Source organism: Eubalaena glacialis, chromosome X, assembly GCF_028564815.1.
Source record: "Eubalaena glacialis isolate mEubGla1 chromosome X, mEubGla1.1.hap2.+ XY, whole genome shotgun sequence".
Lineage (NCBI taxonomy): Eukaryota > Metazoa > Chordata > Mammalia > Artiodactyla > Balaenidae > Eubalaena > Eubalaena glacialis.
This window is the reverse complement of record NC_083736.1, coordinates 60,756,712-60,780,120: the sequence shown is the minus strand read 5'-3', so window position 1 is coordinate 60,780,120 and position 23,409 is coordinate 60,756,712.

Here is a 23,409-nt window from a genome sequence, read left to right as displayed (position 1 = left end):
GAATTCTGTTAGCTTTTGCCTGTCTGTAAAGCTTTTGATTTCTCCACCGAATCTGAATGAGATCCTTGCTGGGTAGAGCAATCTTGGTTGTAGGTTCTTCCCTTTCATCACTTTAAGTATATTATGTCACACCCTTCTGGCTTGTAGAATTTCTTCTGAGAAATCAACTGTTAACCTTATGGGAGTTCCCTTGTATGTTATTTGTCGTTTTTCCCTTGCTGCTTTCAATAATTTTTCTTTGTCTTTTTTTTTTTGCCAATTTGATTACTATGTGTCTCGGCGTGTTTCTCCTTGGGTTTATCCTGTATGGGACTCGCTGTGTTTCCTGGACTTGGGTGGCTATTTCCTTTCCCATGTTAGGGAAGTTTTCGACTATAATCACTTCAAATATTTTCTCTGGTCCTTTGTCTCACTCTTCTCCTTCTGGGACCCCTATAATGCGAATGTTGTTGCGTTTAATGTTGTCCCAGAGTTCTCTTAGGCTGTCTTCATTTCTTTTCATTCTTTTTTCTTTATTCTGTTCTGCAGCTGTGAATTCCTCCATTCTGCCTTCCAGGTCACTTATCCGTTCTTCTGACTCAGTTATTCTGCTATTGATTCCTTCTAGTGTAGCTTTCATTTCAGTTATTGTATTGTTCATCTCTGTTTGTTTGTTCCTTAATTCTTCTAGGTCTTTGTTAAACATTATTGCATCTTCTCGATATTTGGCTCCATTCTTTTTCTGCGGTCCTGGATCATCTTCACTATCATTATTCTGAATTCTTTTTCTGGAAGGTTGCCTATCTCCACTTCATTTAGTTGTTTTTTTTTTCTTGTTCCTTCATCTGGTACATAGCCCTCTGCTTTTTCATCTTGTCTATCTTTCTGTGAATGTGGTTTTTGTTCCACAGGCTGCAGTATTGTACTTCTTCTTCCTTCTGCTGTCTGCCCTCTGGTGGATGAGGCTATCTAAGAAGCTTGATGGGAGGGACTGGTGGTGGGTAGAGCTGACCGTTGCTCTGGTGGGCAGGAGTCAGTAAATCTTTAATCCCCTTGACTGTTGATGGCTGGGGCTGTTTTCCCTCCCTGTTCGTTGTTTGGCCTGAGGCAACCCAACACTGGAACCTACCTGGGCTCTTTGGTGGGGCTAATGACAGACTCTGGGTGGGCTGATGTCAAGGAATACTTTCCATAACTTCTGCTGCCAGTGTCCTTGTCCCCACGGTGAGCCACAGCACCCCCCTCACCTCTGCGGGAGACCCTCCAACACTAGCAGGTAGGTCTGGTTCAGTCTCCCCTGGGGTCACTGCTCCTTCTCCTGGGTCCCGATGTGCACACTACTTTGTGTGTGCCCTCCAAGAGTGGAGTCTCTGTTTCCCCCAGTCCTGTCAAAGTCCTCCAATCAATTCTCCCTAGGCTTCAAAGTCTGATTCTCTAGGAATTCCTCCTCCCGTTGCTAGACCCCCTGGTTGGGAAGCCTGACGTGGGGCTCAGAACGTTCACTCCAGTGGGTGGACTTCTGTGGTATAAGTATTCTCCAGTCTGTGAGTCACCCACCCATCAGTTATGGGATTTGATTTTACTGTGATTGCACCCCTCCTACCATCTCATTGTGGCTTCTCCTTTGTCTTTGGATGTGGGGTGTCTTTTTTGGTGAGTTCCAGTGTCTTCCTGTTGATGACTATCCAGCAGCTAGTTGTGATTCTGGTGTTCTCGCAAGAGGGAATGAGAGCACGTCCTTCTACTCCCCCATCTTGATTCCTCCCTATTCCTTGTTTTTTTGTTTTTGTTTTTTTGGCAGACAGTCTAGCTAAATGTTTGTCAATTTTGTTGACATGCCAAGTAATTGGCTTTTAGGTTTATTGATTATCTCTATTGCTTTTCTATTCTCTTTTTTCATTTATTTCTACTCATCTTTATTATTTCCTTTCTTCTCTTTGTTCAGGTTTAGTTCTCTTTGTTTATGTTTTTAAAGTAGAAATTTAGGTTATCTATTTGAGATATTACTACTTTTTAATATAGGCACTGACAGACATAAAATCTACCTTAAAAACTTTTTTAAAAATTTCCTCACATAAATTTTGTTATGTTGTTGTTTTGTTTTCATTCATGTCAGGATGTTTTAACATTTCCTTTGTGCTTTCTTCTTTGATCCATTGGTTATTTAGATGTGTATTGTTCAATTTCCATATATTTGTGAATTTCTTAGGTTTCCTTCTGTTACTGATTCTAATTTAAATCCAGTGTGATAAGGGAACATAATTTGTATGATTTCAATTCTTTTATATTTATCAAGCTTGTTTTATGGTCTAGCATGTGGTCTATCCTGGGGAATGTTTCATGTCTTCTCAGGAGGAATGTGTATTCTGCTTTTGTTGGTTTTAAGTTCTATAGATGTTTGTTAGAGCTAGTTTGTTTATAGTGTTGTCAAACTTTCTATATCTTCATTCATGACCTAAGTTTCTATCCATTATTCAAAGTGGATTATTAAATTCTCCAGCTAGTATTGTTGTAATTTCAATTTCTTCTTTAAATTGTTCCAGTTTTAGTTTCATGTATTTTGGGGCTCTGATGTTAAATTCAAAATGCTTATAATTGTTTATTTCTTCTTAATAGATTGATCCATTTATCTTTATAAAATGTTCTTCTTTGTTTCTGGTAATATTTTTTGCTGAAAATTTATTTTGGATGATATTACCATAGCCACTCCACCTCTAATATGTTTGCTGTACGCATGTGATATCTTTTTCCATCCTTTACCTTTCAAATTACTTGCATCTTTGAATCTAATGTGTGTTTCTTATAGTCAGCATATAGTTGTAATTTGTTTGTTTTTTGTCCTGTCTCTCTTTTGATTGGATTTTTAATCCACTCGGATTTAATGTTATTTGATTATGTTGAATATTATTTGATGGTTGGATTTCCATCTACCATTTTGCTTTTTGTTTTCTATATGTCCTTTCCTTCTTGGTCCTCTGGTCTTCCTTAATTGCCTTCTTTTGCATTAAGTGGATATTTTCCAGTATAATATCTTAAGCCCTTTAATGATTTTTTAACACTATATATTTGAGTTTAATTATAGTGTTTGTTCTAGGACTTGCAATATACATCATAATTTATCAAAATCTATGTCAGATTTATACTAACCTAATTCCAGTGACATATAGAAACTTTACTTCTATATAGGTTTACTCCCTCCTCCTCATTTTGTGTTACTATTGCTATACATAATTTTCTAAAATGATTACACTATCAATGATACATTGTTATATTTTATTACTTTATGTAATTTTCTATCATTTGCAAAATCTGAGAGAAGACGGTCAACTTTCTATTTAGATTTATTAGATTAACCTTCTTTTTTACCATTTCTGTTTGCCTCCATTTCCTAAAATAAAGCTTACTTAATCATGGTGTACTTTTTATTATATTGTTATTTTTCCTCACCCTTATATCTCCAGCACCTTGCACATAACAAAGCACCTTGCACACAGTAAGTACTGAACAATATATTCTAATGAGTGAATTAATTATACCCTTCACCAAAAACAAATATTCTTTTGTTCTACTAATATTCTGCTTTGAATTAGTTCTTATTCCTAATATTATAAACACTGGTGTAGTTGATTTGCAGTTGTTAGAAATTGCTTTGTTCTCTTATCTAAGGGTGTGTGTTTGTCTTTTCTTACCACTCTGTCTTTTGTAGAAAACATGTACTGGAATTTTGTTTTTGGTCAAGCCTATTTCAATCCATTTAAATCAATCCTATAAATTTTATGCTGGTCTTACATATGCTCTCTAATCTTATGTTTTTTCATTTTCATTTGTTTTCTCTCTTTTCTACTATATAGACTATGATTTTATTTGATAGTCATCATGCTATTTTTACATTCTATTAAAGATTTTTTGAAAGGTGCTTAAATCTATATTTCCCTCATAATGATTGTTGAGAAGACAAATAAAATTTTGATCAAAATTATAGCTCTAGCACACATGTTTACTTCTCCTATCACCTCGAATCCTTTAAAATGGCAGAACAGACACTTTATTAAAAGAGAAATCCACACCATCACTGAGAAGCAAGAAAGAAGGTCATCAATTGGGCTAAAAGTTGAGAAATTCCTGGAAGAAAGAAAGCAGATGTGGTCTGTGTATAGAAAACAAGGAACAAACAAAGTCTAAAACCTGTCTAGTTAAAGTTTGGTCTACAGACTAGCATCATGGCACCCTCCTGGAGTTTTCTAGACATGCAAAATATCAGACTCCACTCTGGACCACCTGAATCAGAATCTGCATCCTAACAGTTCTCCATGTGATTTCTGTGGATATTAAAGCTTGTGATACACTGGTCTCAAATGCATGCAGGAGAAGGTGAATTAAAAATTAAGACAAAATCCAGAGAAACTCCAATTTCAGACTGAATACATGTAATAGTCTTAGTATTTAAAACTGCATTCACAATTGCCAGGCTGCTGAAGATCTCCTCCCATTGATTATACTTAGGTATTAACAACAATAGCAGGTTTGAACTCCAGATTACAATTTGTGAATTACCTTTGAAAAAGGGAATGCCCATCTATGGATTAATGAATAAAAAATATAGTATATATAAATGATGAGATATTATTGGCCATGAGAAATAAGGAAACCCTGCCATTTGTGACATGTGTGGGCCTTGAGGGCATTATGCTAAGTGAGGTAATTCAGATAGATAGAAAAAGAAAAATACTGTATGGTATCAATTATATGTGAAATCTAAAAAAGCTGAACACACAGAAACAGAGATTATAGTAGTAGTTGCCAGGAACTGGGGAGTAGGAGAAATTGGGAGATGTTGGTCAAAGGGCAAAAATTTTCTTCATAAGATAAATAAATTCTGAGGACCTAATGTACAGCATGGTGATTATAGTTAACAATTAAATACTTGAAAGTTGCTAAGAGAGTAAATCTTAAATGTCCTTAATACAAAAAAGAAATGGTAATTATGTGAGATGATAGTGGTGTTAACCAACATTACCATGTTAATCATTTTACAATATATGTGTATCAAATCAACACACTGTACACCTTAAATTTATACAGTTATAGGTCAATTACATCTCAATAAAATGGAAGAAAAAAGAAAAAGGGAACGTTTTACACATGAGGAGCACTAGGTGTGGATTTGTGAACCCAGGAAAGAAACTACATAGAGTTTGAGGCCCAAAGAGGAATAAAAATGTAACTTCTCTGTACAGAAAGAAAATAATCTCGGTGCTCCTCTGAGTGGACACTAGTATATGCTGTGGTTTGTAAGGGTGCAGAGTAAAGGGTTAGGGATTATCTCTAGCCAAACTGCCTGATTTATGGCCACACACTCTAATATGAAATCTTCGCATTATTTTTCCTATTCACTTACACAAATCCCACACATCAGCCCTGTTATTCAAAGGGAAAACTTGTTGGACATGTAGAACTACATGATTGCAAAGGAAACACATGCATTTACCTACATTAATCAAACTAATGCATCAATCATAAATGTGAAGAGATAGCCAAGAATACCAAACATTTGAGGAAAGCAAATAACATAAGAGAAGGGCCAAGGTGAACAAGCAAAAATCTTGCCCTGGAAAACCAAAGATGATGCAGGGAACAGAGAACTTAAAACATAATTCTAGTGGCTTGGTAAGATGGAAAAGCTTTTGAATACATAAAACAAAAAGATGGTCTGAAATGGAAAAAGAATCACAGAATAAGAAAATATTGAAAATTAAATATATTGTTGATGAAATTGAATTTTTGGTAGATGGAATGACTAATAATGAATTAGGCTAAATACAGAACTAGTGGTCTGGAAGATGAATATAGATGCAAAAAATTCAAACAAAATGCTATTAAATCAAATCCAGTAGTTCATTTAAGAATAATATAGAATGAGGTTTACCCTGAAAACAAGGATGGCTGGATGTCAGGATATCTAATAATTTCACTCACTAAATTCAAAATTTAAAGGAAAAAAAACATATGATTGCCTTAATAGATTAATCCCCTCAAATCTGATAAAAATCTATAGATTCATATCAAATAAATAAGTAATCAAGTAAAGTACCCATGAAGAAAAGTCCAGGACCAGATGTCTATAAAGGTAAATTTTGCCAAGTGAAAATGACTTGAGTAAAATCAGTGATGCAGAAATAAGAGCTAGTTACTATTCACTGATTGAATACAATGCATGTTCAGAATCAGTAAACAAACCCATCTGATCAGAGTAAAGGACACACATGGGCATCAAGGCTGGTCAGGAAGCAAATGTTATGGGGCCTCCAGAGCAAGCTAAATTGTGTCCACAGGATAAAGGCTAAAAAGACTGAAATGGATTAACAGAGCAAAATTAATCTGGGCTGAATGAAACATGCATGGCTGCAAAGAAAGACGAAAAACAAGGAATCTGGTTGGGAATGTACTATAGATTGGCCTAAAAGAAAAAGGTGTAATAGCACTTAACTAAAATTGAAGCAGATAGAATGCCAACAAAAGGAAAATGAAGTAACAGCAAAGACAGGTTATGACTACTTAGCTGTGAGAAGCATATAGAGAGAAAATTGAAGATGGCTTTAGAGTCTCCAGTAACCAGATGAAACCAGATGAGAGTTGTATGAGTCTCATTAGAGAAGTTATTTTATACATATTAAGTTTAGAAACACTGGCTCTTTTGTAGAGTGTATGGTGATTGGTGGGCCAGGTTGGGATTTGGAGTTATATTAAGTGAAGCTATTATTTTTAAACAAAGTATCTTTTGAAGCTTTTATAATGATACAGCATTCATGTATTAATTGCATATTATTTTCTCAAAAACAATATAATAATAACTAAAAGTAACCAGTAACTATCAACTCCATCTTAACAGCATAAGGGAAGTCATATGCTTTTGCTTCTTCTCATATCCCACCTCCAAATCCTTGTGTCAGGTTTTCATTGTGTATTATTAATAAACATGTTTTATTTTTATATTTTCTCTCAATAACAGTTATACAAAATATTTTTGTAATAATATTAATAATAATGAATAAAATTCTACATTTAAACACTTTAAGTAACTGCTAGTACTGTATAGACATCACTTTACAATACTTGAGTTTATTTTGATTCATCTCTCACTTACCTGGAATACATCTTTGAAGTTTTTTCAAGAAATATTCATGAGGGTCCATGCAACTAAGGAAGAAGTCTTGAAATCTCTCCTTGTGCCTGCAGAAACCATGGATTCACACTCCTGCTCCTGGCTTTGTAAACTCAGCGCATGCAGAACGTCTGAATGGATGAGTGCTCCCACAGCTGATATGACTCTAGCTTTAGCAGCTGTGTACTTTGTGGGCATGCACACGCAGGGATTGGACCAGATCATTATCTGAGCTGTCTCCATAGCTCCCACTGTAGGTCCAGTTACACGATTACAACAGTCTTGGTACCTGACTTCAGTGGATCTGTGCTGGTAGCCTAGTGAAAACAACACCTGAGAGACACCAGGGAAAGTTGCCAGCATACCCATTGTTAAGGTGGGGCTGAGAGCAGTTCCAACAACAGCGTAATTTGTGAGCCAGCACAACAGATGAAAAGTGACATAACATAGTACACTCATGGGTAAACAGCTCCAGAGGAGGAAAACTTAGTGGCTTCTCTCCTAGTCAGAGTGCTCCAATCCCACGTACTTCACACCAAGGACCATAAACACAGCTCAGAAAAAGATCTAGGGGCCTCTACTCCAACCCTAACTAGGGAGAAGACCCTGCCCCTCACAGGACAGTAACAACAACAGGGCATAGGGGACGCACTGCTCAATATCCAGTGTACACCTGCAATCAACGGGATAATGGCCAGCATACACTGAGGAAAGAGGTGGCAGACATCCATACTAAAAGCAGCCCTCGCACCAAAAAATATTAAACACAAAGAGACTACACAGGGATGTTCCCACATAAAAATAGCCCTCCAAGACAGTCTAAGAGTAAGGCATCAGGAAGAAGAAGCCCCAGAACATTTGGCTTTGAAGGTCAGCAGGGCCTGAGTGCAGAAGCTGCACAGGGTTGGGAGAAACAGAGACTCCACTCTTAGAAGGTGCACACAATACTTCACATGCATTAGGATCCAGCACAAAGCAAGACCTCCACAGGAACGTGGGCTAGACCTAACTAGGGGTCTGGGAGGATCTCCTGGCGTGGTGGGAGTTGGCCATAGCTCACTGTGGGGACAAGGACACTGTTGGTGGATGCAGCAGAGAATACTGATTAGTGTGAGTTCTCCCAGAGGTCTCTATTTTGGCACCAAGACCTGGCCCCACCCAACAGCCTACAGGCTCCAGAGATGGATTGCTTCAGGCAAAACAACAAGCAACAGAGGAACACAGCCACATGCATCAGCAGACAAGCTACCTAAAGTTGTACTGAGCTCACAGCTACCTCAAAACATACCCCTTGACATGGCCTTGCCCATTAGAGGGAAAAGGCCCAGCTTCACCAACCAGAGGACAGGCACCAGTCCAACCCACCAAGAAGCCTACACAAGCCCCTGAACTAACCTAAGTTGCAAGGGAGCAGACACCAGAAACAAGAGGAACTATGATCCTGCAGCCTGTGGAAAGGAGACCACAAACACAGAAATTTAGACAAAATTAGACGACAGAGAAATATGTTGCAAATGAAGAAACAAGATAAAACCCCACAAGAACAACTAAATGAAGAGGAAATAGGCAATCTATCTGAAAAACAATTCAGAGTAATCATAGTAAAGATGATTAAAAAAATCTCAGAAATAGAATGGAGGAACAGATCAAGAAGATACAAAAATTTAACAAGGAGCTAGAAGATTTAAAGAACAAACAGAGATGAACAATATAATAACTGAAATGAAAAATACACTAGAAAGAAATCAATATCAGAATAACTGAGGCAGAGGAAAGAATAAGTGAGCTGGAAGACAGAGTGGTGGGAAACACTGCTGCAGAAAAGAATAAAGAAAAAACACTGAAACAAAATAAGGACAGGCTCAGGGACATCTGGGACAAATTTAAAGGCAAAAACATTCACATTATAGGGGTCACAGATGGAGAAAAGAAAGGCCTAAGAAAATATTTGAAGATATTATAGCTGAAAACTTCCCTAACAAAAGAAAGGAAAAACTCACTCAAGTCCAAGAAGTGCAGAGAATCCAATACAGGATGAACCCAAGGAGGAACACGCCAAGACACATATTAATCACACTGAAAAAAATTAAAGATAAAGAAAAAATATTAAAAGCAACAAAGGAAAAACAATAAATAACATACAAGGGAATCCCCATAAGGTTATCAGATTATAATTCAGCAGAAACTCTGCTGGCCAGAAGGGAGTGGCATGATATACTTAAAGTGATGAAAGGAGAAAACCTACAACCAAGAATACTCTCCCCAGCAAGTCTCTCATTCTTATTTGATGGAGAAATCAAAAGTTTTACAGACAAGGAAAAACTAAGAGAATTCAGCACCACCAAAGCAGCTTTACAACAAATACTAAAGGAACTTCTCTAGGCGGGAAAGAGACAGGCAACATAAAAGAACCTTGTACTCATATAGACTGCTATATCTTAAACTCATGGGAACAGCAAACAAAAAAAAAACTACAATAGATACACACACATAAAAGAAAAAGCAACCCAAACACAACACCAAAGATAGTTATCAAATCACAAGAGACAAGAACAAAAGAGGAAGGGGAAAAAAACCCCTACAAAAATAAACCCAAAACAATTAAGAAAATGTCAATAGGAGCACACATATAGATAATTACCTTAAATGTAAATGGATTAAATACTCCAACAAAAGGACATACTCCAACATACATATAATTACCTTAAATGTAAATGGAGTAATGCTCCAACCAAAGGAATGGATAAAAAAACCCCAAAAAACAGGACACATATATATGCTGTCCACAAGAGAACTTCTTCAGATCTAGGGACACTTACAGACTGAAAATGAGGAGATGGAAAAAGGTATTCTACACAAATGGAAACAAAAAGAAAGCTGAAGTAGCAATACTTGTATTAGACAAAGTAAACTTTAAAATAAAGACTGTTACAAGAGACAAGGAAGGACATTACATAATGATCAAGGGACCAATCCAAGAAGAATATATAACAATTGTAAATATATATGTACCCAACATAGGAGCGCCTCAATATATAAGGCAAATGCTCACAGCCATAAAAGGGTAAATCGACAGTAACAAAATAATTGTGGGGAACTTTAACAGCCCACTTAAACCAATGAACAGATGAACCAGACAGAAAATCAATAAGGAAACACAAACCTTAAATGACACATTAGACCAAATAGACTTAATTAATATTTTTAGGACATTCCATCTGAAAGCAGCAGAATATACTTTCTTCTCAAGTGCACGTGGAACATGTTATAGGATAGAACACATCTTGGGCCACAAATCAAGCCTTGGTAAATTTAAGAAAATTGAAATCATATCAAGCATCTTTTCCTACCAGAATGCTATGAGATTAGAAATCAATTTTACGGGAAAAAAACTGTAAAAAACACAAACACATGGAAGCTAAACAATATGCTACTAAATAACCAATGGATCACTGAAGATATCAAAGGAGAAATCAAAAAAATACCTAGAGGAAAATGACAAGGAAAACACAACAAACCAAAACCTATAGGTCTCAGCAAAAACAGTTTTAAGAGAGAAGTTTATAGAAATAAAATCTTACCTCAGGAAACAAGAAAAATCTCAAATAAACAACCTAACATTATACCTAAAGCAACTATAGAAAGAAGAACAATGACAACAACAGCAAACTAAACTTAGTAGAAGGAAAAAAAATCATAAACATCCAAACAGAAATAAATGAAATAAAGACAAAGAGATAAATGACAAAGATCATGAAACTAAAAGCTGATTCTTTGAGAAGATAACCAAGTTGAGAAACCTTAGGCTAGACTTAACAAAAAAAGGGGGGGAGAGGACTCAAATCAATGACATCAGAAATGAAAATGGAGAAGTTACAACTGAAAACACAGAAACACAAAGGATCCTAATAGACTACTACAAGTAACTATTCACCCATAAAATGGACAACCTGGAAGTAATTGACAAATTCTTAGAAAGGTACAACCTTCCAAGACTGAACCAGCAATAAAGAGAAAATATGAACAGACCAATCATGAATACTGAAATTGAAACTGTGGTTTAAAAACTTCCAACAAACAAAAGTCCAGGACCAGATGGCTTCACAGGAAAATTCTATCAAGCTTTTAGAGAAGAGTTAACATCTACCCTTCTGAAACTCTTCCAAAAAATTGCAAAAGAAGGAAAACTCCCAAGCTCATTCTACAAGGCCACCATCACCCAGATACCAAAACCAGACAAAGATATCACAAATAAAAAAATTACCGGCCGATATCACTCATGAATATAGAGGCAAAAATTCTCAAAAAAATAATAACAAACAGAATCCAAAAACCCATTAAAAGATCATACATCATGATCAGGTGGGAATTATCTGGAGAATGCAAGGATTTTTCAATATAGGCAAATCAGTCAATGTCATAAACCACAATGACAAACTGAAGAATAAGAATCATGTGATCATCTCAATAGATGCAGAAAATGCTTTTGAGAAAATTCAGCACCAATTTGTGATAAAAACTCTCCAGAAAGTAGGCTTAGCGGGAACTTACCTCAACATAATAAGGGCCATATATGACAAAAGCACAGCAAACATCATTCTCAACAGTGAAAAACTGAAAGCATTTCCTCTAAGATCAGGAAGAAGACAAGGATGTGCACTCTCACCACTTTTATTCAACATAGTTTTGGAAGCCCTAGCCATTGCAATCAGAGAAGTAAAAGAAATAAAAGGAATCCAGATTGGAAATGGAGAAGTAAAACTGTCCTGTTTGTAGATGACATGATACTATACATAGAAAATCCTAAAGATGTTACCAGAAAACTACTAGAGCTTATCAATGAACTTGGTAAAGTTGCAGGATGCAAAATTAATATGCAGAAATCTCTTGAAATCCTATACACTAACAAAAAAAATCAGAAAGAGAAATTAAGGAAGCAATCCCATTTACCATTGCATCAAAAAGAATAAAATACCTAGGAATAAACCTATCTAAGGAGTCAAAAGACCTGTACTCAGAAAACTATAAGATACTGACGAAAGAAATCAAAGATGACACAAACATTTGGAGAGATATACCATGTTCTTGGATTGGAAAAATTAGTATTTTCAAAATGACTATACTACCCAAAGCAATCTACAGATTCAATGCAATCCCTATCAAACTACCACTGACATTTTTCACAGAACTAGAACAAAAAATTTCACAATTTGTATGGAAACACAAAAGACACCGAATAGCCAAAGCAATCTTGAGAAAGAAAAGCGGAGCTGGAGGAATCAGGCTCCCTGACTTCAGACTATACTACAAAGCTACAGTAATCAAGAGAGTATGGTACTGGCACAAAAACAGAAATATAGATCAATGGAACAGGATAGAAAGCCCAGAGATAAACCCACTCACATACGGCCACCTTATTTTTGATAAAGGAGGCAAGAATACAGAATGGAGAAAAGACACCCTCTTCAATAAATGGTGCTGGGAAAACTGGACAGCTACATGTAAAAGAATGAAATTAGAACATTCCCTAATACCATACACAAAAATAAACTCAAAATGGATTAGAGACCTAAATGTAAGGCCAGACACTATCAAACTCTTAGAGGAAAACATAGGCAGAACACTCTATGACATAAATCACAGCAAGATCCTTTTTGACCCACCTCCTCAAGAAAGGGAAATAAAAACAAAAATAAAAAAATGGGACCTAATGAAACGTAAAATCTTTTGCACAGCAAAGGAAACCATAAACAAGACAAAAAGACAGCCTTCAGAATGGGAGAAAATATTTGCAAATGAAGCAACTGAAAAAGCATTAATCTCCAAAATTTACAAGAAACTCATGCAGCTCAATATCTAAAACACAAACAACCCAATCCAAAAATGGGCAGAAGACCTAAATAGACATTTCTCCAAAGAAGACACACAGACTGACAACAAACACATGAAAGGATGTTCAACATCACTAATTGTTAGAGAAATACAAATCAAAACAACAATGAGGTATCACCTCACACTGGTCAGAATGGCCATCATCAAAAAATCTACAAACAATAAATGCTGGAGAAGGTGTGGAGAAAAGCAAGCCCTAATGCACTGTTGGTGAGAATGTAAATTGATACAGCCACTATAGAGAACAGTATGGAGGTTCCTTAAAAAAATAAAAATAGAACTACCATATGATCCTGCAATCCCACTCCTGGGCATATATCTGGAGAAAATCACAGTTCGAAAATATATATGCACCCTAAAATTCATTGCAGCAGTATTTAAAATAGCCAGGACAGAGTAGCAAGCTAAATGTCCATCCACAGAGCAATGGATAAAGAAGACGTGGTACATTTATACACTGGAATATTACTCAGCCATAAAAAATAATGAAATAATGCCATTTGCTACAATATGGATAGACCTAGAGACTGTCATACTGAGTGAAATAAGTCAGACAGAGAAGGGCAAATATCATATGATATTGCTTATATGTAGAATCTAAAAAAATGGTACAAATTAATTTATTTACAAACAGAAATAGAGTCACAGATATAGAAAATAATCTTATTGTTACCTGGGGGAAGTGGGGAGTGATAAATTGAGAGATTGGTATTGACATATTCACACTACTATATATAAAATAGATAACTAATAAGGACCTACTGTACAGCCCAGGGAACTCTGCTCAGTACTCTTTAATGACCTATATGGGAAAAGAATCTAAAAAAAAGAGTCGATGTATGTATATGTATAACTGATTCACTTTGCAGTACAGCAAAACGTAACACAACATTGTAAATTAACTATCCTCCAATAAAAGTTTTTTGTAAATTTTTAAAAACTAAATAAATAAAATAAAATAAAAATAAATTAAAATAAAACTCTACTGTTAAACCAGGGGAATTTGAACACTGATTAGATATTGGTTGATATAAAAAATTATAGTTAATTTTATTAAAAAAAAGAAATATTCATGAGTGAAATATTTCTTGTATATATATAATTGTACTCTCACTGTGCATAACAACAACTTTCATGCGTGTGGAATTCTTGAGTTGAAAAATTTTCCTCAAAACTCTATAGATATTGAGCTGCATGAGCTGCTTGTAAATTTTAGAAACGAAACTGAGTTATTTGTAGTGAGGTGGATGGACCTAGAGTCTGTCATACAGAGTGAAATAAGTCAGAAAGAGAAAAACAAATACCATATGCTAACACATATATATGGAAACTAAAACAAACAAACAAACAAAAAATGGTCATGAAGAACCTAGGGGCAAGACAGGAATAAAGACGCAGACCTACTAGAGAATGGACTTGAGGATACGGAGAGGGGGAAAGGTAAGCTGAGACAAAGTGAGAGAGTGGCATAGACATATATCCACTACCAAATGTAAAATAGATAGCTGGTGGTAAGCAGCCGCATAGCACAGGGAGATCAGCTCTGTGTTTTGTGACCACCTAGAGGGGTGAGATACGGAGGGTGGGAGGGAAGGAGATGAAAGAGGGAAGAGATATGGGGATATATGTATATGTATAACTGATTCACTTTGTTATAAAGCAGAAACTAACACACCATTGTAAAGCAATTATACTCCAATAAAGATGTTAAAAAAAACTCTATAGACATTGTTTTATTGTTTTCTGGCATTTAATATTGCATAAAAGTATAAGAATATTTTGAGTTTTATTCCTTCATAGATGACTTTCTTATGTTGCCTAAGTACATGGAGAATTTATTATTTATTTCTTAATTTCAAAAGTGTCACCAGAAGTTGTTTATGTGTGTTTCAATTTTTGTTACATTTTACACAGTAATGAGACTTTCAGTATAGCGGCTATGTCTTTCTTCACTTTACTAAAATGAAATCAAATGAAAAAAGCAAACATAACCACAAATATAAAATAAGAACAGGAGAAAAGATAGTAGCAGGGGAAAGCTGACAACAAATTTTAGAAGCTGAAAACTTAGATAAATATGAAGTTTCAGAAACGCGAATCAGAAAATTGTTAGTTTTCAGAGAGAAGAAAGTTCAAGGACATAGACGTGTCAAGAAACAGACTTTTTAACAGCAATACTGGAAGCTAGAAGACAATAGAATAATATTTTGAGGAAATATTATTTCTATTCTATAATTCTATACCCAGTAATCAAATGTGAGAGTAGTACAAAAGAATTTTTTGACATGAAGAATCTAAAAAATTACCTAATATTCATTTTTTCTTTCAACTGGATAATATTGTCTACCTAAACCTAGGGAAGACACTAAGAAAGAGGAAAATGATAAGGCATTGGACAGAGGGAAGTTCGAATCAAATGCAGAAGGAACAGAAATTCAATTCCCAGAATAACAGCTTTAAGATAAAAGGCAATGCAGCTCAATAACAAAAAAACAAACAACCCAATCCAAAAATGGGCAGAAGACCTAAATAGACATTTCTCCAAAGAAGAGATACAGATTGCCAACAGACACATGAAAGAATGCTCAACATCATTAATCATTAGAGAAATGCAAATCAAAACTACAATGAGGTATCATCTCACACCGGTCAGCATGGCCATCATCAAAAAATCTAGAAACAATAAATGCTGGAGAGGGTGTGGAGAAAAGGGAACACTCTTGCACTGTTGGTGGGAATGTAAATTGATACAGCCACTATGGAGAACAGTATGGAGGTTCCTTAAAAAACTAAAAATAGAACTACCATATGACCCAGCAATCCCACTACTGGGCATATACCCTGAGAAAACCATAATTCAGAAAGAGTCATGTACCAAAATATTCATTGCAGCTCTGTTTACAATAGCCAGGACATGGAAGCAACCTAGGTGTCCATCATCGGATGAATGGATAAAGAAGATGTGGCACATATATACAATGGAATATTACTCAGCCATAAAAAGAAATGAAATGGAGGTGTTTGTAATGAGGTGGATGGAGTTAGAGTCTGTCATACAGAGTGAAGTAAGTCAGAAAGAGAAAAACAAATACAGTATGCTAACACATATATATGGAATCTAAGGGAAAAAAAAAAAAAAAAAAAGAGGTCATGAAGAACCTAGTGGCAAGATGGGAATAAAGACACAGACCTACTAGAGAATGGACTTGAGGATATGGGGAGGGGGAGGGGTGAGATGTGACAGGGTGAGAGAGTGTCATGGACATATATACACTACCAAATGTAAAATAGATAACTAGTGGGAAGCAGCCGCATAGCACAGGGAGATCAGCTCGGTGCTTTGTGACCACCTAGAGGGGTGGGATAGGGAGGGTGGGAGGGAGGGAGATGCAAGAGGGAAGAGATATGGCAACATATGTATATGTGTAACTGATTCACTTTGTTGTAAACCAGAAGCTAGCACACCATTGTAAAGCAATTATACTTCAATAAAGATGTTTAAAAAAAAAAAAAAAAAAAAAGATAAAAGGCAGTTGTTCATTGGGCCTAGAGAACAAGTAAATCCGGGTGGTAGCAGGAACATGGGTTGTCCTAAAAGGAATCTCTCCTCTAAAAAAAAAAAAAAAAAAGGAACCAATATATTACCTGATTGCATCAAAAGAGTTTTAATATCATTGGTAGATAGTTTAGGTAAAATTATTGATATGTACACAGAAAAATAAGCAAACAAAAATATGATGCTGACAACCTTGGTGTCTGAACATAACATATTAGTCACAAGCTAGAATTTGAGTGAGCTTCTTGAGTCTCTGGAGCCAACCAGGACTCCCTTTGAGCTCCAGTTCTTTTTCCTCCATCTTAAACTGCTATTACCAGATATCTTCACACAAAAATGATACCACACACTGCATAATAATGATGTCTGATGGCACGATTCATTCTATTTATTATAGAATATAGTTTAGATACAGAATATACCTATTTATTAACTATTGCACCAAATCCCTGGCCTCTCAAACAAAACATGATCCAGCCTTAGGAGCAGTACATTATTTTTCCATACATGCAATGAACTCTGTCACCTACCTGAATTATTTTATTAAAAAAAACCCAACTATTTGCAGTGGTAAAAAGATATTTGACAAGATAAATATCCTTCCTTCTAGACTCAGGGCATGTTTCGCTATTGATTTTTCTACTTTGCATTCCTCAGGTTTTTTGCTTCATAAAGATTTTATACATTTCATTGAATAAAATAATATAATGAATATTATTTTCTAATTTGTTATAGATGGACATTGACTTATGCATTAAATTGTCTAACTGGCAATTACTGGCACAGAGTTGTGCAATCATCATCACTATCTAATTTTAGCACATTTTATCACCCTAAAAAGAAGTCTCATATCCACTAGGATTCATTCCCCATTCCCTACCCCAGACTTAAGCAAAAACTAACCTACCATCTGTCTCTAAGTACTTGCCTATTCTGGACATTTCATATAAATTGAATCATAATATATGTGGCATTTTGTGACTGCCTTATTTCACTTAGCATAGCATTTTCAAGATTCATCCATGTTGTTGCATGTATCAGTACTCCATTATTTGCTGGATTATATTTGATTGCATGGATATACCACATATTTTATGCATTCAGCATTTGATAGATATTTGGGTTGCTTCCACTTTCTGAATATTATTAGTAATAATGCTATGAAAACGTGTGCACAAGTTCTTGTATGAATGTATGTTTTCAGTTCTCTTACGTTTCATTCACCTAAGAATGAAATTGTTGGGCCATGTGGTAACTCCAGATTTAACATTTTCACGATTTTCCAAACTGTTTTCCGATGTTGCTGCAACATTTTACATTTCCGTCAGGAAAGTATGAGGATTCCAATTTTTCCATATCCTTACCAACCCTTGTTGTTACTGAATGTCTTTTTGATTATAGTCATTCTAGTGGGTGTGAAGTGGTATATTCTTGTGGTTTTAATTCGCATTCCCTTAATGACTAATGATGCTGAGCGTATTTTCATGGGCTTATAAGCCATTTATTTATACCTTCTTTGGAGAAATGTCTATTCAAATTCCATGCTCATTTTTCATTGGATTATTTGTGTTATTTTATTGTTGAGTTGTGAGAGTTCTTTATATATCCTGAATACTACTCTCTTATTAATAGTATGATTTGCAAATATTTTCTCCCATTTTGTGGGTTGTATTTTCATTCTCTGATGGTATCCTTTGACACACATGTTTTTAGCTTGATAAAGTCCAGTTCATTTATTTTTTCTTCTGTCACTTTTGCTTTTAGTGCCATATCTAAGAAAGCATTGCCTAGCCCAAAGTCATGAAGATTTACTCATAAGAACTTTAACATATTAGCTCTTATCTTTGGGTCTATGATACATTTTATGTTAATTTTTGAGTATGGTTTGAGAAAAGGTTTCAATGTCATTCTTTTGCATGTGGATATCCAACTGTGACAGTTACCATTTGTTGAAGAGACTTTTCTTTCCCCATTGAATAGTCTTGACACCCTTGTTAAAAATCAGTTGACCACAAATATAAAGGCTTGTTTCTGAACTCAATTATATTCCATTGATCTATGTGACTATCCTTATGACAGTACCACACTTCCTTGATTACTCTAGCCTTAAAGTCAGATTTGAAATTGTAAAAGGTGAGTCCACCAATTTTGCCCTTCTTTGTTAAGATTGTTTTGGCTATTTTGGGTGCATACGAATTTTAGGATTAGCTTATCAATTTGGGGGATTTTGATAGAGATTTCACTGAATACGTAGATTAAATTACAGATTATTGCCATCTTATTTATATTGTTTTCTGGCCCATGATATGAAATATCTTTACATTTATTGATATCTTCTTTACTTTTTTCAAATTTTTGTAGTGTTCAATATATTATTCTTTCACTTCTTTGCAAAATTCATTCCTAAGTATTTATTTCTTTTTATGTTATTGTAAGTAGAATTGCTTTCTTCATTTGCTTTTCAGTATTTTCATTGATAATAAAATTGATTTTTGTTGAACTTGTATTCTACAAGCTTAATGAAATTCTCATTATTTCTAAATATTTTAGTTTGTTCCTTAGGATTTTCTATATACAAGACTATGTCACTTGTGAATAGAGATTGTTTTACTCTTCCTTTCCAATCCAGTTGCCTTTTATTTCTTCATCTTGACTAATTGTCTTGGCTAGAACTTATAGTTTGACGTTGCATAAAAGTGGTGAGAGCAGACATCCTGGTCTTGTTTCTGATTTAGATTGAAAAGATTCTGTCTTTCACTGCTAACTATTATGTTAACTGGGTTTTTTGTAGATGCCCTTTATCAGGTTGAGGAAGTTCCCTTCTATTCCTAGTTATATAAGTGTTTTTTTTTTTTATCATGAAAGGATGTTGGATTTTGTCAAATGCCTTTTCTCTGTCTACTGAGATAATCATATGGTTTTGTCCTTTATTCTATTAATATGATATTTTAAAATTTATTTTATTGATTTTTGCTTATTAAACCAATATTGGTCATAGTATGCTATCTTTTATTTTATTATTATTTTTTAATAGGTCTTTATTGGAGTATAACTGCTTCACAATACTGTGCTAGTTTCTGTTGTATACCAAAATGAATCAGCCATATGCATACATATGTCCTCATATCCCCTCCCTCTCGAACCTCCCTCCTATCCTCCCTATCCCACCCCTCTAGGTCATCGCAAAGCACCAAGCTGATCTCCCTGTGCTATGCTGTGTTTCCCACTAGCTAACTATTTTACATTCAGTAGTGTATATATGTCGATGCTACTCTCACTTTGTCCCAGGTTCCTGCTCCCACCCTGTGTCCTCAAGTCCATTTTCTATGTCTACATCTTTATTCCTGATATGTTGCTGAATTCAATTTGCTAGTATTTGTTGAGCACTTTTTGCATCTATATTCATAAGGGATATTAATGTGCAGCTTTCATTTGTGTGATTTTTTCCCTGATTATGGTATAATTGTATTACTGGCCTCATAGAATGAGTCGGAGCTTGTCCCTGTTTTTCTAATTTTGGAAGAGTTAGTGAAGTATTAGTGTAATGGTTGATATATTTGATTATTTATTCATTTCTTTATTAATTCAAGCACTACTTGTTATAGATCTATTCAATTTAAATCAATTCTTTTGACAATTTCAGTAGGTTTTTTTGTATTTTCTGGTATTTGTAGGTATTCACCCATCCCATTTAATTTATCTAATTTGTTGGCATGCAGTTGTTCATAGTATTCCTTTATAATACTTTAAATTTTTGTAAGGGCTATAGTGATGTCCCTTTATTCATTCCTTATTTTTGTAATTTGTATCTTCTCTTTCTGTGTTGTTTAGTATGTCAGTTTTCTTGATTTGTCGTCAAAGAACTAGCTATTGGTTTAATTGATTTTTATATTGCTTTTCTATTCTATTTTTCATTTATTTCCACTTTCATATTGATTATTTCCTCCCTTCTGCTTACTCTGGGTTTAGTTTACTCTTCTTCCAGTTTCTTAAGTTGGGAGGTCGGATTATTGATTTGAGAATGAGCTTTTTTAAATATATGTAGTTACAAATATAATTTTGTTTATAAGGATGACTTTACCTGCATTCTTTGTTTTGGTATGTTGTGTTTTTGTTTTAATTCATCCCAAATATTTTCTAACTTTCCTTGTGATTTCTTCTTTCACCCACTGGTTACTTAAGAGTGTGATGCTTACTTTCTACAGAGCCTGAGTTATTATTTCATCTTTATTTTTCAAAATAAAATTTATATTTTATGCAAAATTCATCAGTGATTTTTTGAGGAGGTACAAGAAGTAAGGAAGAATTCCATTTTATTTTTTTAAAAATAGCTAGCCATTTGTACCAATACTATTTGTGGCATAGTACTTTTGCTTGATTGCTTTGAAAAAAAACGCTTTTAAAATTCACCAGATTCTTTAGTGTATTTGTGTCCACTTACGGATTCTATTCTGTTTAATTTTTTTTTTGTCTGCGTATCTCCTCTCCAGTTTCAAAGCATTTCAATTTTATCTTCCTAATATATTTAAATATCTGGCTGGAGTAATCTCCATAAATTGTTTTCCTTTTTTTTTTTAACATCTTTACTGGAGTATAATTGCTTTACAATGGTGTGTTAGTTTCTGTTTAAAAAAAAGTGAATCATTTATACATATACATATATCCCCATATCTCCTCCCTCTTGCATCTCCCTCTGACCCTCCCTATCCCACCACTTTAGGTGGTCAAAAAGCACCGAGCTGATCTCCCTGTGCTATGTGGCGGCTTCCCACTAGCTATCTCTTTTACGTTTGGCAGTGTATATATGTCCATGCCACTCTCTCAATTCATGCCAGCTTAACATTCCCCCTCCCCTCGTCCTCAAGTCCATTCTCTATGTCTGTATCTTTATTCCTGTCCTGCCCCTAGGTTCTTCAGAAACTTTTTATTTTTTTTTAATTCCATATATATGTGTTAGCACACTGTATTTGTTTTTTCTTTCTCACTTACTTCACTCTGTATGACAGACTCAAGATCCATCCACCTCACTACAAACAACTCAATTTCATTTCTTTTTATAGCTGAGTAATATTCCATTGTATATATGTGCCACATCTTCTTTATCCATTCATCTGTCGATGGACACTTAGGTTGCTTCCATGTCCTGGCTATTGTAAATAGAGCTGCAATGAACATTTTGGTACATGACTCTTTTTGAATTATGGTTTTCTCAGGGTATATGCCCAGTAGTGGGATTGCTGGGTCGTATGGTAGTTCTACTTTTAGTTTTTAAAGGAACCTCCATAGGAGCTGTATCAATCTACATTCCCACTACAGTGCAAGAGGGTTCCCTTTTCTCCACACCCTCTCTAGCATTTATTGTTTGTAGATATTTTGATGATGGCCATTCTGACTGGTGTGAGGTGATACCTCACTGTAGTTTTGATTTGCATTTCTCTAATGATTAGTGATGTTGAGCATTCTTTCATGCATTTGTTGGCAATCTGTATATCTTCTTTGGAGAAATGTCTATTTACGTCTTCTGCACATTTATGGATTGGGTTGTTTGATGTTTATGATATTGAGCTGCATGAGCTGCCTGTATATTTTGGAGATCAATCTTTTGTCAGTTTCTTCATTTGCAAATATTTTCTCCCATTCTGAGGGTGGTCTTTTTGTCTCGTTTATGGTTTCCAATGCTGTGCAAAAGCTTTTAAGTTTCATTAGGTCCCATTTGTTTATTTTTGTTTTTGTTTCCATTTCTCTAGGAGGTGGGTAAAAAAGAATCTTGCTGTGATGTATGTCATAGAGTGTTCTGCCTATGTTTTCCTCTAAGAGTTTGATAGTGTCTAGCCTTACATTTAGGTCTTTAATCCATTTTGAGTTTATTTTTGTGTATGGTATTAGGGAGTGTTCTAATTTCATTCTTTTACATGTAGCTGTCAAGTTTTCCCAGCACCACTTATTGAAGAGGCTGTCTTTTCTCCATTCTGTATTCTTGCCTCCTTTATCAAAAATAAGGTGACCATATGTGAGTGGGTTTATCTCTGGGCTTTCTATCCTGTTCCATTGATCTATATTTCTGTTTTTGTGCCTGTATCATACTGTCTTGATTTCTGTAGCTTTGTAGTATAGTCTGAAGTCAGGGAGCCTGATTCCTCCAGTTCCGTTTTTGTTTCTCAAGATTGCTTTGGCTATTGGGGGTCTTTTGTGTTTCCTTACAAATATACAATTTTTTGTTCTAGTTCTGTAAAAAATGCCATTGGTAGTTTGATAGGGATTGCATTGAATCTGCAGATTGCTTTGGGTAGTATAGTCATTTTTACAATGTTGATTCTTCCAATCCAAGAACATGGTATTTCTCTCCATCTGTTTGTGTCATCTGTAATTTCTTTCATCAGTGTCTTATAGTTTTCTGCATGCTGGTCTTTTGTCTCCTTAGGTAGGTTTATTCCTAGATATTTTATTCTTTTTGTTCCAGTGGTAAATGGGAGTGTTTCCTTAATTTCTCTTTCATATTTTTCATCATTAGTGTATAGGAATGCAAGAGGTTTCTGTGCATTAATTTTGTATCCTGCTACTTTGCCAAATTCATTGATTAGTTCTAGTAGATTTCTGGTAGCCTCTTTAGGATTCTCTATGTATAGTATCATGTCATCTGCAAACAGTGACAACTTTACATCTTCTTTTCCAATTTGGATTCCTTTTATTTCTTTTCTTCTCTGATTGCTGCGGCTAAAACTTTCAAAACTATGTTGAATAATAATGGTGAGAGTGGAAAACCTTGTCTTGTTCCTGATCTTAGAGGAAACTGTTTCAGGTTTTCATCATTGAGAACGAT